We start from the raw sequence: 16088 nt of genomic DNA on the forward strand, positions 1-16088 counted from the left end.
ATGGCGTATGACTCCTGCCTACAATTACAAGAATGAAAATCCTCAACCACATTGCTGGTGGAGAAGAAATGAACCAACGTTTTTGGAACACGTAGCCTCTGTAAGTAAGAGCATCTTTGACTTACTGTCTTGTTGGTTTGAATTTTAGGGAGATTTATTAACGTTTGGGGTACTAACATTGCATAGGCCAAGAATAATGGGATAGTTTTGAAATATGGGAGATTCAGTGATTACCTGACAACCAAGATTCTCAAGGCCAGACTAAACAGTGTTACTGAGGATACATATAAGCTTACTACCCAGGTAAAACATTTCTTGCGCAATAATAATCTTACCGCTTTTGCATATCAGGTTTTTCCAAGTACTGCTCATCAGCATCTGTTCTTTTAAAATAGAGCATCCTTAAAGCATCACACATGTACAAGGGCAAGAGCAAGAAAGTCCCATGGTAGAGCCAAGGGGAAAAGAATGCATGTGAGAATTATAAACCGGATGAAATCTTAACTCCGTAGTGGCACAGTTACTTTAATAGATTGGATTATTCTGAAGACAACCAGTGACCCTCTTCCTTCCATGTATTTGAGTCCTGGTCTGTGTCAGAATTCCCGTTATGTGCAAAGGACACAGAAATGAATAAAACACCTTCCTTGCATGCAGGGGGCACCCAAAATACTTCTCTCTTCTCTGCTCAATCTTTTTCTCTCTCAGTCTTTCATGATTGTGCTGCCACATTGAGATCTAGTTCAGCCGTTTCATAACGCCCCCACCCAAGGTTCAAAGTGCTTTGGTGAAATAACATCGACTTTCACCCTGAAATCCATGGAAATATGAAGTTTACTGTTTTGTTCTCCCTGATAAAAGATAGCATAATAACTAGTTGCCGGGTGACTGCATAAAACACAGGCCCCAAATGCAGCCGGTGAAGAGCAGTTAGCAATTAAGTAAAGGAAATGACTGGTGGGTTTGAAACTCAACACACTGCCCATGTACTTGTTAGCGTAGGGAGGCCTCTGGGTTGCTCTGACAACTTTTATCACTAAGGAAATAGTTTTGGTGACTCATGCTCGTACAGAACGACTTCTTTCAAAATCTGTGTTTTCGGTGACCTTACCATTATGCTTCTGTTTTCCTTTTTCTTTGGACGGGGACAGAAAAAGCTTCATTTGGATGGCATGGGTTTATTACTCAGTAGCATATTATTCGCTGGCTGGCTCATGTTTTGAAATTTAACGGACTCAGTGGTGATCAGAGTAAAAGGTCAGTAGTTCTTGCAATATATTGCTATATTAAATGTAGAACTAAAGCCTATTTTCTAAGCAGAAGTGTTATATCTTATATTAACAACATCTCTTGTCGGTTACTTTTTTGTTATTTAACGCAACACTGTTATTCAAAAGACTGGTTGTACTTTTGGCAAGTAAACCAAAATACTGAGGTACTTTGCACCGTAACCTAAAATGCCTTAGTTGTCCCTCAAGGAGATGAAAAACTGGACTTAAAGTCTCCACTGAGAGTCGTCTGGAGATGATAATTATGAAAATAAAGGAACTTGAAGGAAACACCTTTGCCCGCTTCTCCTTTCAGGTTAACTGTCTACCTGAAAGATGTTCCAACAGGGGCGCCTGGGTGGCACAGTCGGTTAAGCGTCCCACTTCAGCCAGGTCACGATCTCGCGGTCCGGGAGTTCGAGCCCCGCATCAGGCTCTGGGCTGATGGCTCGGAGCCTGGAGCCTGTTTCCGATTCTGTGTCTCCCTCTCTCTCTGCTCCTCCCCCGTTCATGCTCTGTCTCTCTCTGTCCCAAAAATAAATAAACGTTGAAAAAAAAATTAAAAAAAAAAAAGATGTTCCAACAGTATTTATTGACAATTGATATTTCTCTGCATTAAAATATAGTAAAGAAGTTGCAGAAGAAATGAATTAATTCAAAGAGTTATAGGCCAGTAATGTGTTTGGAGAACGATATGGGAGAACTTCCTACAGGCAAAGAAAACCAGGAGCCAGGTGTCTTGCCTGGTAATTTCTGTGGCTCCAACCTTCAGTGTGGTCAGCACAGGGCTTACCTGGGTCCTCATTACATCTTTTGTTCTAACCCCAGAAATCGTGCTGGGAGTCTCAAAATTTAGCTGTTTTCATTTTGCTTTTAATGCAGCCCTTTTCTGTTTTTAATTTTGTGCCTGGAAAAGCCTGAAAAAGACAATGAGTCATGACAACCATTTCTTTTCCCTCCAGATAGGAGCCTTCAGCGTGAGGCGAGGGCACTGAGCACCATTTGTGTGATTCATGAGGCTTAGTGCCTGGGCGCTTTTCCGCGGGGCCCCTTTAAAGGGGACCCACTAGTCCAGTGGTTCTCAAAGTGTGGTACCCAGACCAGCAATACCAGCATCACCTGGCGTTGGAAAGGCCATCAGTCCCCACCCCAGATGCACTGAATCAGAACTTTGGAGCAGAGGCCCAACAATCTGTTTTTTAATAAGACTTCCAGATGATTCTGAGGAAGGCTGAGGTCTGAGAACCACTATGCTAGTGAATTCTTAATATTTGTGGCCATGAAGAGCATGAACAATATAGTGGCTGGAGAGGTAATGTTTATGACTCTTCATTTATGAGGAAATGAAGAATAAATAGAAAAGAATGTTTTAACTTTTAGAATTCAAGACTAAAAAATTAAAAAGCCTGGAATTTAATTAGGGGGACTGATTGCTTGCAAGAACCTTGCTTTCTCAGGGAAGGGCAATCTGATGACTAGGGAACTGTGAAATATATTGGCATGGTTCTGAAATTCTAGAATAAACTCTCGTGAGAGAAGGCACGGCTTTCTATATTAGGACATAAATTCAACCCAGGTGTGTAAAATCCTAGAAGACTCTCGTGTTCCATTGGCTTTGCCAATTCATTTGCATCTTGAGGCCACAGTTTCTAACTGAAAACCATATGCGTTGTTAATTGCCACAAGTGATCTCATCAGAATGAAGTCAGAGATTCAGATTTTGTAAGAGGATGTGTGAAGTGTTTTGATTATTGAAAAATGTGAAGCATAAGCATCAAGAATGATGAGTAGAGATATTGATGGCAAAGAGGTGGTTTAGAAGTTGATACAAAAAAGGATTGATATTTCAACTTCCCTTTGACATACACCTCCTTGACTGCTGGCTCTGTCATGTATTAGTTTTTGATGTTAAGTAAATCACGGTTTTTAAAAGGTCTTCATCTTAGTTCCCTCAACAAAAATGTAGCATTTGTGATCCCTACTCAGAGGATTGCTGTGAGAATAAAATTAGATTAAAATATGAAAATGCAGTTTGTAAAGGTCAAACATTACACATTTTAGATATTGTTGTTAGGACTGTTGGTATTTTGTGTCTGGGTTGGGAGGCTTTGTGATTGTTGACATAATGACATCCAGGAGTTTGGAATAAGTGTGTATGTCAGCAGATTTTATGATTACAAAAAATACCCATGTTTGCTTTTCTATTAATTCTCCTCTAGTGGAATGTTTTCATTTTCTCATGAGACGAGAGAGATCCGCATATGTTTTATTAAGGAAAGCAAGCCTGATATTTTTTATCCTTTGAACCGAGGGACTACATTTCACTCATTCTTGCCGGGAAAGATGTCAGATTCTGGGTAAATTCACAGGTCGTGGATAAGTCTCCATTTCTTCCAATGTAAAAGGAAGGTGTTGCTAATACAGAAGCGTGTGAAGACGAAGTGAGAGATGTGTATAAAATACATAGTTGAGGGGTACATGGTAAGCACTCGATAATGTGGGTTGTTATTAGTGTTGTTATCGTTACGAAACGATAGCTTGAAGAGGGGCAATGTGTCTGCATAGTCGAGGGAAGGAGAAAATAAGAAGACAAGGAGGCAGCTTGTGAAATGGCCCGACCATTTGGCACATGAAAATTCAGGTCGGATGACTTTTCTGGTCACTCTTTTGAAATCAAACAATTCTCTGATGGTTGCTCATAGAGAAAATTAATCTAGTGATTTATAATCTGCACGTCTACCTCATAATCAGCATTTCGGTTTTGCTTTAAAGTTCTGTTTCTTCCCTCTCCAGGCTTGAGTGTGCTAGATACAAGGAAAAGGGAGTACTGAATTTCTCTCTCCCCCTCCCCGCCTCTCTCTCTGTTTACCAAGTGTTTCTCCTCGTCCTTCTCTACCTTGCTGACTAAGGTCTCTTGCTGGTTAGGGTTAGGGCTCATTGAGAAGAGGTGAAGGGGAAAAGAAAGTTCTTTCTTGACAACTATTGTTGGTGATCTAGAGTTTACACCGCTCCATTGGGCATGTGTTTGAAATGGGCCCTTTTTCTAGCAGGTGTTTCTGTGGGAACTTCTCATCGTTGGGCTGTCTTGCCCAAAGTGCCCTTGACGTGCACAGGTGCATTCGTATTTGTCTTCCACAGTCCCAAGAAGTCATTCGGAAATACACCTGCTTCTTTTTGCTGTGGTAACTTCTTTCCAGGGGCTCATCCTCCCTCAGAATCTAAAACAGCAAGTTCTCCCCTATATGGCTCAGATCTGGTCCAAGGGAAATACTTTACCTACCAGAACTCAGAGGAGGATGAGAGCAGAGTTTTAAACTCCCAGGTGGTCCTGTGACGCTCTTTGCCTTGGACCTGAGGTGAGTAGCAAACAGCCCCAAAGATCTTGTTGGCAGAAAGGTCAGTCCACACAGCACGCTGGCAACTTTCTCCGAAAACTTTCCTCTGCCATCATCTCCAACTTGTTTATACCTTCCACATAGATACATAGCTGGTTGTAAGAGTTTGATGTAACTCTTTGTGGAACCCTTCCTTTGCGTTGTACTGTTGTATTTCACCTTGGCAGGTGGTTTCTACTGCTTTTGCTACTTTACATGAAACTTGCTTTAACTCCTATCGAAGGTAAAAAGGGAAGGGACCACTTTGGGGGTGCTCTCACTCCTCAATCACCCCAGAATTGTGGTCGCTGCCAGGGAGAAAATGGTGTGTCCATGCAAATGTAATTGGGAACCTCCTGCCTGCCCAAATCACAACATAATTCCAAAGTTAAGCTTTAAATGTGAGCAAGGGTTTTTTTTTTTTTTTTTTTTTTAGATATTCATCTTTTCCTCATAGGTAGCTTTTTGTTTTTTAAAGTGACTGAGTTACAGTATTCCTGTCTTACGTTATTAACCCTTGAACTGACTTCTCTTATTGTTTTGGGAGCTAAAAATGTGTTTAAAAATGGTGTTCAGCTGAAGTTAAAAAACTGCTAACTTTTATCAGTTGTTAAATACAATTCCCACTTGTACTTAAATAAACTCATCTGGAGACAAACAAAAAAATTTATGTATTGTGTTTGAATTATCTTTTTGCATTGCAGGCATAACTTTTTATCTTTTTTTTTAAAGTTTATTTTGAGAGAGACAGAGAGAGTGTGAGTGTGGGAGGGGCAGAGAAAAAAGGAGACTCTGAAGCAGGCTCAGCACTGTTGGAGCAGAAGCCACGTGGGGCTCGAACTTGTGAAACTATGAGATCACGATCTGAACTCAGGCCCCGAATGTCTGTTTCTGTCTTGTGGTACTTCTGGGGGTGGGTGTCTTAACACTAAGAAAATGAACCTGGACTTGGAATGTCACGTAAGCGTCATTTTTCCATGTGTTTTTGTAGTGACCAGATGCTATTGTGAAAATTATATGGACCTTTCAAAATTTGCTGGGAATTTGAAAATTGGGTATGGTAGGTATTTGTCTAATAATTCTTAATATCAATTTGGTTATTTTCTCAAATGGGCTTGATTGGCGTAGTAGAGTAGCAAAACCTTAACATAATGACTAAATACTCATCTATGCATCCATCCACCCAAGGGGCTTCTTTTATTTTATTTTATTTTATTTTAGTTTAGTTTAGTTTAGTTTAGTTTAGTTTAAGTTCACCCCTAGCGTGGAGCCCAGCGTAGGACTTGAACTCACAACCCTGAGATCAAGACCTGATACTCAACCAACTGAGCCACCCAGGTACCCCAAAGGGACTTCTAAAATATTAGAATTCTGTACTAAAATAAATATTGGCAATGCCTTCTACCATAGTGTTCTTTTCTTTCCTGTCCTCCCATTTCGTCTTCCCTGTTCTCCCTGTGTCTTCCTTTTCTTGTTTTCCCAGATATCTGGGGATGTGCTCAGGGGAGATGATGGTACTTGGAAAGAGTATCTGGGTCTGTCACACTTTGAGCCAGTTTGAAGATAAGGAGGCAAGAGTCAAAAAAAGAGAAAGAAAGAAAGAAAGAAAGAAAGAAAGAAAGAAAGAAAGAAAGAAAGAAAGAAGGAAGGAGATGCTTCTAAATCTTGTGCAACACTGTAATTTATTTTTTTAAGTTTATTTATTTATTTTGAGAGAGTCAGAAACAGTGTGAGTGGGGGGAGGGGCCAAGAGAGAGGGAGACAGAGAATCCCAACCAGGCTCTGCCCTATCAGCTTGGAGCCCAGCGTGGGGCTCAAACTCACCAAACCGTGAGATCAAGACCTGAGCTGAAATCGAGTCAACAGCTTAACTGACTGAGCCGCCCATGCACCCCACGTGTGACACTGTAATTTAAACAGGATTTAGCGTGGCAACTCACTGTATGGTGTATCAAAGTTGATACAAAGATGGTGAGCTGAGACAAGCTGTACATTAGACAAAGCAAAGCATGTGAGTGTGTGTGTGTGTGTGTGTGTATGTGTGTGTATGTTAACAAGGTTTAGAAAGGTTTTAATAAATTGGAAGCATTAAGGGGCACCTGGCTGGCTCAGTGGGTAGAGAAAGCAACTCTTGATCTTGGGAGTCATGAGTTCAAGCCCCACCTTGGGCATAGAGCTTACTTAAAAAAATACAATAAAAATAAGTTGGAAGCCTCAAGATGAACTTGAGATTCTAAAAAGCTCCCCTGTGAAGCTGAAAGGGTTTAGACTGCCGCTCGTATCACACTCCTTTTAGCCAGAAGTTGTGTGGGGAACATCTAATGTGTTCCCCTAGCGCCTGGGATCCTATTTCTGCCACTCTGCCACCAAAAAGAGCTGGGAGGGTAACTGGTAACAAATCTCGAGGGGATACCAAAATGACCTTAGAACAGGAAGGAATAGCTAAGAAAGGTTTGCAAAAGAAGAGGCATTGTGGAACTTCCTACTAGGTGTGATAACGTACGACAAAGTTCCAGTAATTGCAAGTGTGGTTCGCCAGCCAGAATAGCAGACGCATCCCAAGAAGAGTGAGGCCCCGTGGGGATGGTACGAACTTAGAATATAGTGTGTGAAAGAGGAAAGAGAAAGTGTTACACACCCCCAGGGAAGGGAAAACTAGATATTTGTGGGAAAGTTAGGTTTAAATTTTTTTTTTCAATGTTTTTATTTATTTTTGGGACAGAGAGAGACAGAGCATGAACGGGGGAGGGACAGAGAGAGAGGGAGACACAGAATCGGAAACAGGCTCCAGGCTCCGAGCCATCAGCGCAGAGCCTGACGCGGGGCTCGAACTCACGGACCGCGAGATCGTGACCTGGCTGAAGTCGGACGCTTAACCGACTGCGCCACCCAGGCGCCCCGGGAAAGTTAGGTTTAAAACCTCACCTTGCACCCCATATAAAAATGGATTTTAAAAAACGAAACGTAAGGAAGAGAAGCACATACAGAGACGTAGGATAAGTCACAGAGGAAAACTATGTGTATTTGATGGCAGAAAATTTATACTTCTGTGTCATAAAATATTATAATCCAAATTCAATGGAAACTGATGAACGGGGAAGTGTTTTTACAATACACGTGGTTGACGGCTTTATAGCAACAAAAATACAATTGTGGTAATTCAATAAGAGTCTCTTATCATCCCAGAAGCAAAAGGACAAATGTGAAAAATAATTGACAAAAGAAAAAATTACAGATGTCCCATAAAGATGTGATAATTCATGCTCGATGTTAACCAAAAAAGGGGAAAATAAAAATGACACCCTAATTGTTGGCCTACAAGATAGACAAAGGTTTAAAATGACATCACTTGTTCATGTGGATGTAGGAGGTGAATGTTCTCAGTCACTGCTGATGGGAGTTTGGACTCTAATTTTTCTGGAAATGAGTTTTGACAATATGCATCAAGAACTTACGTAATAATTATGACTTTCACCTGTGACCCCCCCCCTCTAGACTCTAGCTGATGAAAATATCAGAGCATTTGAATATTTATATGCATGGATATTCATGTACTGTTCATGGTAGCAAAAAACTTAATCCTCTTAAATGTTCAATACTGACAGACTAGGAACACAAATTATGGTTGTTTATGGACTACAGAAACAAGAAGGAAAGATACCCAGGGAACAGTTTAAAAGTGGTTGTTTTTTAGGGGTAGGGATGAAATCAAGGTTTTTTTTTTTTTTAGAAGGGTATGTCTTTTTCCTCCTTTTACTTTTGTGATTTGCTTTACCCCTCCAAATTAGCATGCGTTATTTAGAAAATTCGGGAAAAACTAAAGATAACATGTGAAAGAATGATACATCTCTTTGATCAAAATGGAGAACTGGTCATGATACAATGTTAGATGAAAAAAAAACAAGGTATAAAACACAAATGCAGGGGCGCCTGGGTAGCTCAGTCGGTTAAGCATCCGACTTTGGCTCAGGTCATGATCTCGCGGTTTGTGAGTCCAAGCCCCGCGTCAGGCTCTGTGCTGACAGCTTGGAGCCTGGAGCCTGCTTCAGATTCTGTGTCTCCCTCTTTCTCTCTCTGCCCCTCCCTTGCCCATGCTCTCTCTCTCTCTCTCTCTCTCAAAATAAAATAAATATGAAAAAACATTAAAAAAACACAAATGCAGTAAGATTATGATTTTGGTAAAACATAATTAGTGCAAAGACTAGAGAGAGAAATACTAAAATGTTGGCCATAGTTATGTCTTGTAGTTTTTAAAATTTTCTTTTTTCATATATTTTCCTGTTTTCCAGATCATGTGTGATGGGCATAAATATTTTATTAGTAGTGCAAAAAGAGAAAGAATTATTCTCTTATAGTTGGATTGGGCTTTCAATACTCTGGGCATTTCTGATGTATGCTTATTAGGTCTCTTTCACTTTGGGTGATAAACAAAAATTTGTTTTCCAAATAATTATGTCTCACCTCTATAGGGAACAGGTAATGGGACTGAACTGAGGTCTGAAGCTTTTGGGTTTTCAAACTGTGAGCTCTACAAGGGCGCATAAATACTGCTCTTGGTTTCATTCTTTTCCTACCCTATTGTAGGATTGAGCCGTAAAGTGAAAGGAGTAAAAAAAGATGGGCCCTGCAGATTCCTGACATTTTTTCCTAACCAGAATGATTTTTAACTCCTAATGTGATTTTTCCCCCTCAAAATATATACCAGCTCTCTTCTTTCATTCCCTTTGATATCTTCTAGATTTTTTAAAAAAATTAATGCTATCTTCTGATTTCTGTAAAAAAAAAAAAAGCACTTTGGTGATTTGTAAATAAATCTGTTCATCTGGGGAATTTATGGGATGTTCAGCAAATCATATGAAGTTTTCTTCTTTAGATTCTTTGTTAAAAAAAAAAAACACCTGAATATTCAAAAAGAAAACAGATAGGGTCTAGATGGATTTATGAGCATTTTAAACATTCATAAAGTTCTCTGAAACTTACAGGCCTGTGTGAATGTGTATGATGGATACTATCCTATTATTAAAGCATACTTTGCCATCCACTAAAATATAGTCTATTTTGGTCACTCTGTATTCTCTGAATGACTAAACATAGAGCAAATCCCTTTGGGACTTGTACTATATTTTAACTTCGCAGTAATTACCTTAGATGGAAATGGAACACTCAATCTTGATCTTCGGGAGTCAGTGTAACCTGTAATAGAAGGGTTAATGGCTTCTGGGGCATTCCAGCGTGAATAGAAAGTTTGGGGTTAAGTGGTACTTATGTTGTATCAGGTTTACTGAAGTGACTTTGAAAGGCTGTAAGATCAGTTTTAACAGTTTTAAGTAAATACAAAGTTGAGTTTTTTTTTTCTTATGGAGTGAATAGACCTAGTAATAATGTTATTATATTTTGCCTATTTTTATCTCTAATGGATTGTGTGATAATGATCCCAAGTGATATTGTCGTGTATCTAAACTAGTACCTGACTAGCAAGGGTAAGGTGAAAAATGCTTTTATATGACTTTTCTCTGGATCTGGATTTTAATTTGTCAGTATTGACAACAGTAGCAATTAAAAAATAAAAAGGCTGTGAAGAAGAAGTATTTTATAGAGCGTGTGTGTATGTGTGGTGAATGTGGGATGTGTGTACATGCTTTCCTCTTCCTGGCCTTGCTGGATCTGGCTAGGGGGATTTGGTTACTTCAAACAGTTCTGAAGGCTTGACGAATTAGCAGAGAAAAGGAGCAAAGTACGAATAGCTCTCTTTCATTTTTATCTCTTCTATTCCCATCATGAGTCTTGTTTTCCTGCCTGACATAACAAAGGCTATCATAGAAAACAATAAGGAAAGACATCTTGTAGAGAAAATGCAAATTAGTATCTTGGTAATATACCCTTTTTGAAAGCATACCAACCAGGAAAACAGTTCTCTCTGTGTAATTGTTAGAAAAGAATGAAATGTAACTTACATTATGACACAGTTGTTCAGAGAGGGAAGGAAACCGGTATTCATTGTTCTAGGCACGTTACTGAGGTTCTCTCTCTCTCACTGTCTCTCCTTACCTGTGTCAATTAATTATTGATTAAATACAGACATTACCTTGCTAGCAAATATTACCCTTGTTACATAAATGAAGAAAGTATTAGAGGCAGGATTCATATTGACTCATTTATTCTAAGGACCATGTTCCTTGCACTGCATCAAGGTGCCTTTGTAGAAATAACTGGGCCCAGACTCTATTATACATTTTAGTCATGCATCTTTGAGGTTGTCTCTTTTTTGTGAAGCAGAATTAACCTTTTTGTTTAATCTTTACAAAACGCATTGCCCTATCAGTTAAGGTAACCTTCATGGATCTCAAAAGTTGCCTTCATTCCTCAGGCCAACCTGTTCTCAGGAAGCAGTGTATTCTGGGAATCAGGGGTGCTTTAGTTTGGATCCTTGGCTTTCCTTCTGGGGGTGGAGGCCCAGCAGGCGTGGGACAGCTGAGCCTTCTGAGTATCTTCTGTACTAACTTGTGATATAGCTGGCCCTAGAAAGACCTCTGAAGGAAACCCAAATAACAGATTCCCTGTTGTCATGGGCTTGGGCAAGTGACCTCAACTTTCTGGAGGTCAGATGAAGACTGGGTGAAATCAGGGTCATATGGGGTCACTTAGAGGCAGCTGCAGGGGTGGGTGAGGGTAGGGGAGGTGATCCGGAGTTCTTCTGGGCCCCTACTACCCATGCTTTAACAACACAACAGCTGTGTGTATCCGTGTGTGTGTCTGAACACACCCTCTGTGCCTGATCCTAGGGGAAATTTTGTTCGAAGAAAAGGTTCTACATCTAAGAATAGTTGGAAAAACGCTGGCAAATAGTCCTTAAGATTTCTTCCGGCTCTAAATTTCCATGGGTGTAGGAGAGCAGTTTTAAAGATAGAGAACCCCCCTATCTTTAATGTAACTGAAATATAATCTTTAACATTTACTGCCAAACATTTTTAAATTAGACATTTCAGATATAATCTGAAAGAGAAAAATCAGTGTCAAACATCTGTGACCGAGTACTTTGAGATGGTAAGCTATAGGGCCAACTGCATGGTTTCTATGCTTTTCAGCAGAAAAATCTAGAATTACATTTCCTCATGATTCTGATTAAAAAAAACACATTTATTCTCTTCCTTCTTCTGAGGTAAGCATAAGATAGTATTTACAACTGGAAGTCCCTAGAGTACACTTCATAAAAGTACTATTCCTTCAAGACACCATGAAGTTCATCATTTTCCATCTGTTCTTTTTCTCTTGGAAGTTCATCATGTCATTGAAAGAACACACCTGTTGTTTCCTGCCTCTTTTCTTTTGTGACAGTTTGTGAACAAGGTGAATGGACATCAGAGGAAGAACTGAAATATTTGGTTACAAGGTTTGCTATTGTGTGAGTTCCTTTTCCTCTATATCTTTAGGACACTTTTGAATTGAATTGAATTGAATTGAATTGAATTGAATTGAATTGAATTATTTTGTGATTTTTTGAATAATTTATTGTCACGTTAGCTAATATACAGTGTATACAGTGTAGTCTTGGCTTCGGGAGTAGATTCCCATGATTCATCACTTACGTACAACACCTAGTGCTCATCGCAACAAGTGCCCTCCTCAATGCCCATCTCCCATTTTCCCCGTTCCCCCCACTCACCCCCATCAACCCTCAGTTCGTTCTCTGTATTTAAGAGTCTCTTATGGTTTAGGGAACTTATTTTATTTATTAATTTTTAATTTAATTTCTATTTTTTTATGTTTATTTTTGAGAGAGACGTGCACACACACACACACACACACACACACACACACACAGCATGAGCAGGGGAGGGACAGAGAGAGAGGGAGACACAGAATCCGAAGCAGGCTCCAGCCTCTGAGCTGTCAGCACAGAGCCCAATGCGGGGCTCAAACCCATGAACCATGAAATCATGACCTGAGCCAAAGTCAGACCCTTAACCGACTGAGCCACCCCAGGCGCCCCTTGGGGGAATTATTTTAAATCAGTGTTCATAGTACAATAATTATGCACTTGCTGCACACTTCAACATTGTTCATTTATTGATGGGCTACCTGTTAAGGTCATGACTTCACGAGACTGACTTTCAAGCAACTCTCTCCAATAAAACTTTCTGTGATGATGGAAGTGTTCTCTCTTGGCTGAGCACTACTGTAGCCATCAGCCACATGTGGCTATTAAATACTTGGAGCATGCCTAGCGTGACTAATAAACTACGCTTTCAATATTAATTAAGCTAATTTAAACTTCAATCAGCAAATGTGGCTGGCGGTTACCCTATTGGACAGTGTGGTTCTGGAGGGTCAATACAGTTGGTAAAATAGTCTTATGTTCAGGGGACAGAAGGCACGAAGTTGTTTTTATTATTGGCACTTTCATGGCTGGAAATAGGTTAGAGGTTTTTCCATTTAAAACCATTTTAAGCTAAATATTTCTTCAGTGCTTGGCACATAAAAGTCAGTAAGTGATTGGATGGTATTACTAGGTCTCCCCTTACTCCACCCCCAGTCTCAGCAACTCATGTATCTGAGGCATCCTGGGTGAGGTCACTAACAATTTTCCCCTAAGATTGCCAGACCTGTAGACTTACCTCTCAACCTGCCTGGGTCTTGGTGGGAGTTCAGAGCGAGACAGTTATGTGTGCTGCTGTCTACTGACTTCCAGCGCTCCTAGGCTCCGCACCCCCTCGGTCATGCCTCTGGCTTGCAGACTTCCAGCCTCGCGTCCATACTTCTCCAAGCCAGACCACTCCTAGACGCCATCCACAACCCCCACTTAGGGCCCTGAGAGGTCTGTGGCCATAAGCACCCCTCTGCAGCGTGCTGATGTGACCTTGTTCAGTTGTGGCTCCTAAAACCGGCATCACCCAATTGGGGGATGAGCAATTGCAGGGGTCAGAATCACGCTGTTGGACACAGTTGAAGGGACCGAGAATGAAATCACTTAGACGACGTCATCCGATAGATGCTGTTTATGAAACACACTTTTATGTTGTGCTAGGCATTGGGCTACGCGCTTCAGATTGTCCTCTAGCCCTCACAGCCACCACATGTCTTATTTGTACATATTTTAGACATGTGCTTAGGCTCAGAGAGGGTAAGTGACTTGCCCAAAGTTGCATAGCTAGGAAGCAGCAGACCTACGATTCCTGTTTACGCTCTTTGGCTCTCATTATCGAAGAGGGACAGGTCTTCAAAATCAGTGCAGAAAGAATAGATTTTGGGTGACTATAAACAACGATGTTTTACTAATTTAAGGCCTTCACTGCAAACGTCTCCCTCTGTGAAGTATGCTGTGCCCCTCAGGAACAGCTCACAGCTGAGGCCTAGTGCTGGTGCATCGGTACTGTGATGTAAAGGCCTTCTTGAATAAGCAGGACGTTGCAAGTGGAAGATGAATTCTCAGGGCCTTTCTGATTCAGATCCCTTCTGAATACAATTTCCTCTCTTGAGGACATTTATTGCCAATTTACTCCCACATGACTACTTTTTTTTTTTTTATTTTCCATGCAATTCATAAAGACCATTCTTTTTGCTGGGTAAAACCAGAATGTAATGTATTCATCATTCAAATTTGCATAAACAGGGTATTCTCTCCCTTTGGCCAGGCTGTGTAAGAATCCACATCACGTTTCACTGGGGAATAAAGAATGGCCTGGATCATGAAACTCAAAGATGATTGCCAAAAGTATTTTAAACATTTGGCGGACTGTCTTAGTTCTGTTGGATATTAATGTTCACGGGAATGGCAGGCAGGAGAGGAAGAACAAAATATGATAGATTTCAAGTTATACGATGAGCTCTTAAATAACTGAGATATGCTGTTATTTTTTTTAACATAGTCTTAGTGTTATATTGTGCTCCTTAATTATTTCTGATATGCTTCCTTTGTGCCAGATGTTAACTAGCATTTTGGCTTTTTTTTTTCAAGTGTATTTTGTGTGTTTTGAGGGAAAACAACACTGAATGTCCTCAAGTTTGATTTTTGATATTTGTATTGTCAGAAAGTGTGCTGAGCTTCTGTAATTAGAATATAAGCTCTGTGGGACATGTCACTGAGGATAACTTTATGGGAAACTGTAGGATTAGAAAGCTGTTTTTCTCCTTTAAGAACATTTGTAATTTGCTTTGGGAAAGAGTCATCAATGTGTGTCCTCATTTTCTCTGTGCTCCCCATCCTATCCTCCTCCTGAACTACTCCTGATTGTGGCACCCTCACCTCACACAACTTGTGCCAGGGTTTGGACGTGAATGCCTACCTAATCTGAGGAGATCTAACATCTATAGTTGTCTCCACGGAGATGGTTGCACATTATGATTATGGCGAACGTTTTCAGTCTTGAAATGATCATCACACGTGATATGCCTTAGAGAGGAAATACCATGTATCCAGATGTGGTGGGTCAGGCAGAAACTGGGTTGGAAAGAATTGAAAAGATTTCACGATAGGAACAGGTAGGATCTCTATTTCAGAACACTGGCAAGGTATGGATCAGGGAACCAAACACGTTGGGGTTTCTAGCCTAGGATTCTAGAAGGAAGAATCCGTTCAACAGAGAATTTAGAGAAGAAGGCTAGCCTTTCTGGGCAACATAAAGAACATGAGCAAGGAACGCGAGTGGGGAAACTGAGACACGAAGGATGTTTGGGGAATGCCCACTGTTCCAGTTTGCAGCAGAGCTGAAGAAGGAGAGAAAACAGAGTTAAGAAAGAAACATAAGTCGGGGGCTATATTGTGAAGACCCTTAAGGATCAGCGTGAACAGTTTGTAATCAGCCTGTGTAGGAATGGGGGTCTACCTCCCTCCCTCTCAGGAGATTGGCATTTTCCACGAACTCGTCCACATAGTTTTGGCCTGTCTCCCCTACAGGGTAAGATCGTTGGTCATATTTATTTTGATTTATAGTACCCATGCTAAACAGATTCTAGGTTTGTGTAACATTTTGGTTGTTGACCGTATATAAATCATTGTGACTACATAGCTCCCTTTATAGGTGCTGATGTGTTTATTGTACTAATATTATGTAACAAATACTAGAAAAGTTTGTTTCATGCATTATATTTGTATGTTACTGTGTATATATGATTTCCATAAATTAAGTTGGCTTAAGAGTACCTTTGTTCAGGGGCAACTGGGTGGCTCAGTCGGTTAAGCATCTGACTTCGGGTGAGGTCATGATCTCGCCGTTCACAAGTTCCAGCTCTGCGTTGGGCTGTGTGCTGAGAGCTCAGAGCCTGGTGCCTGCTTCAGATTCTCTGTCTTCCCCTCACTCTGCCCCTTCCCCACTCACATACTCTTTCTCTCTCTGAAAAATAAATTATTTTTTAAAAATTAAAAAAAAAAGAGTACATTTGTTTACACCAGATTTAAAAAATGTCTTTTGGATAATTTCAATTTGAGCAGATAATTAACATGTGGCCA

The 16088-nt window shown here is 40.4% G+C and overlaps 1 protein-coding gene across 2 annotated transcripts in view; it reads left to right on the forward strand.

Annotated features, from left to right (window-relative positions):
- Positions 1-1098: 1098 nt before the first annotated feature.
- TRDMT1 (tRNA aspartic acid methyltransferase 1) overlaps positions 1099-16088 on the forward strand; it is a 78029-nt gene continuing 63039 nt past the window's right edge. The window contains exon 1 of one of the 2 annotated variants that reach the window (XM_040451308.1): positions 1099-1257. The gene's annotated coding sequence lies outside the window, so the exon portion shown is untranslated. Of the gene's footprint in view, positions 1258-5484; positions 5703-16088 lie in introns of those variants that run through there. The other variant, XM_040451311.1, reaches the window with a different exon arrangement.

Source organism: Herpailurus yagouaroundi, unplaced genomic scaffold (assembly GCF_014898765.1).
Source record: "Herpailurus yagouaroundi ecotype Mexico unplaced genomic scaffold, PumYag 203, whole genome shotgun sequence".
NCBI classification, from domain to species: Eukaryota; Metazoa; Chordata; class Mammalia; order Carnivora; family Felidae; genus Herpailurus; species Herpailurus yagouaroundi.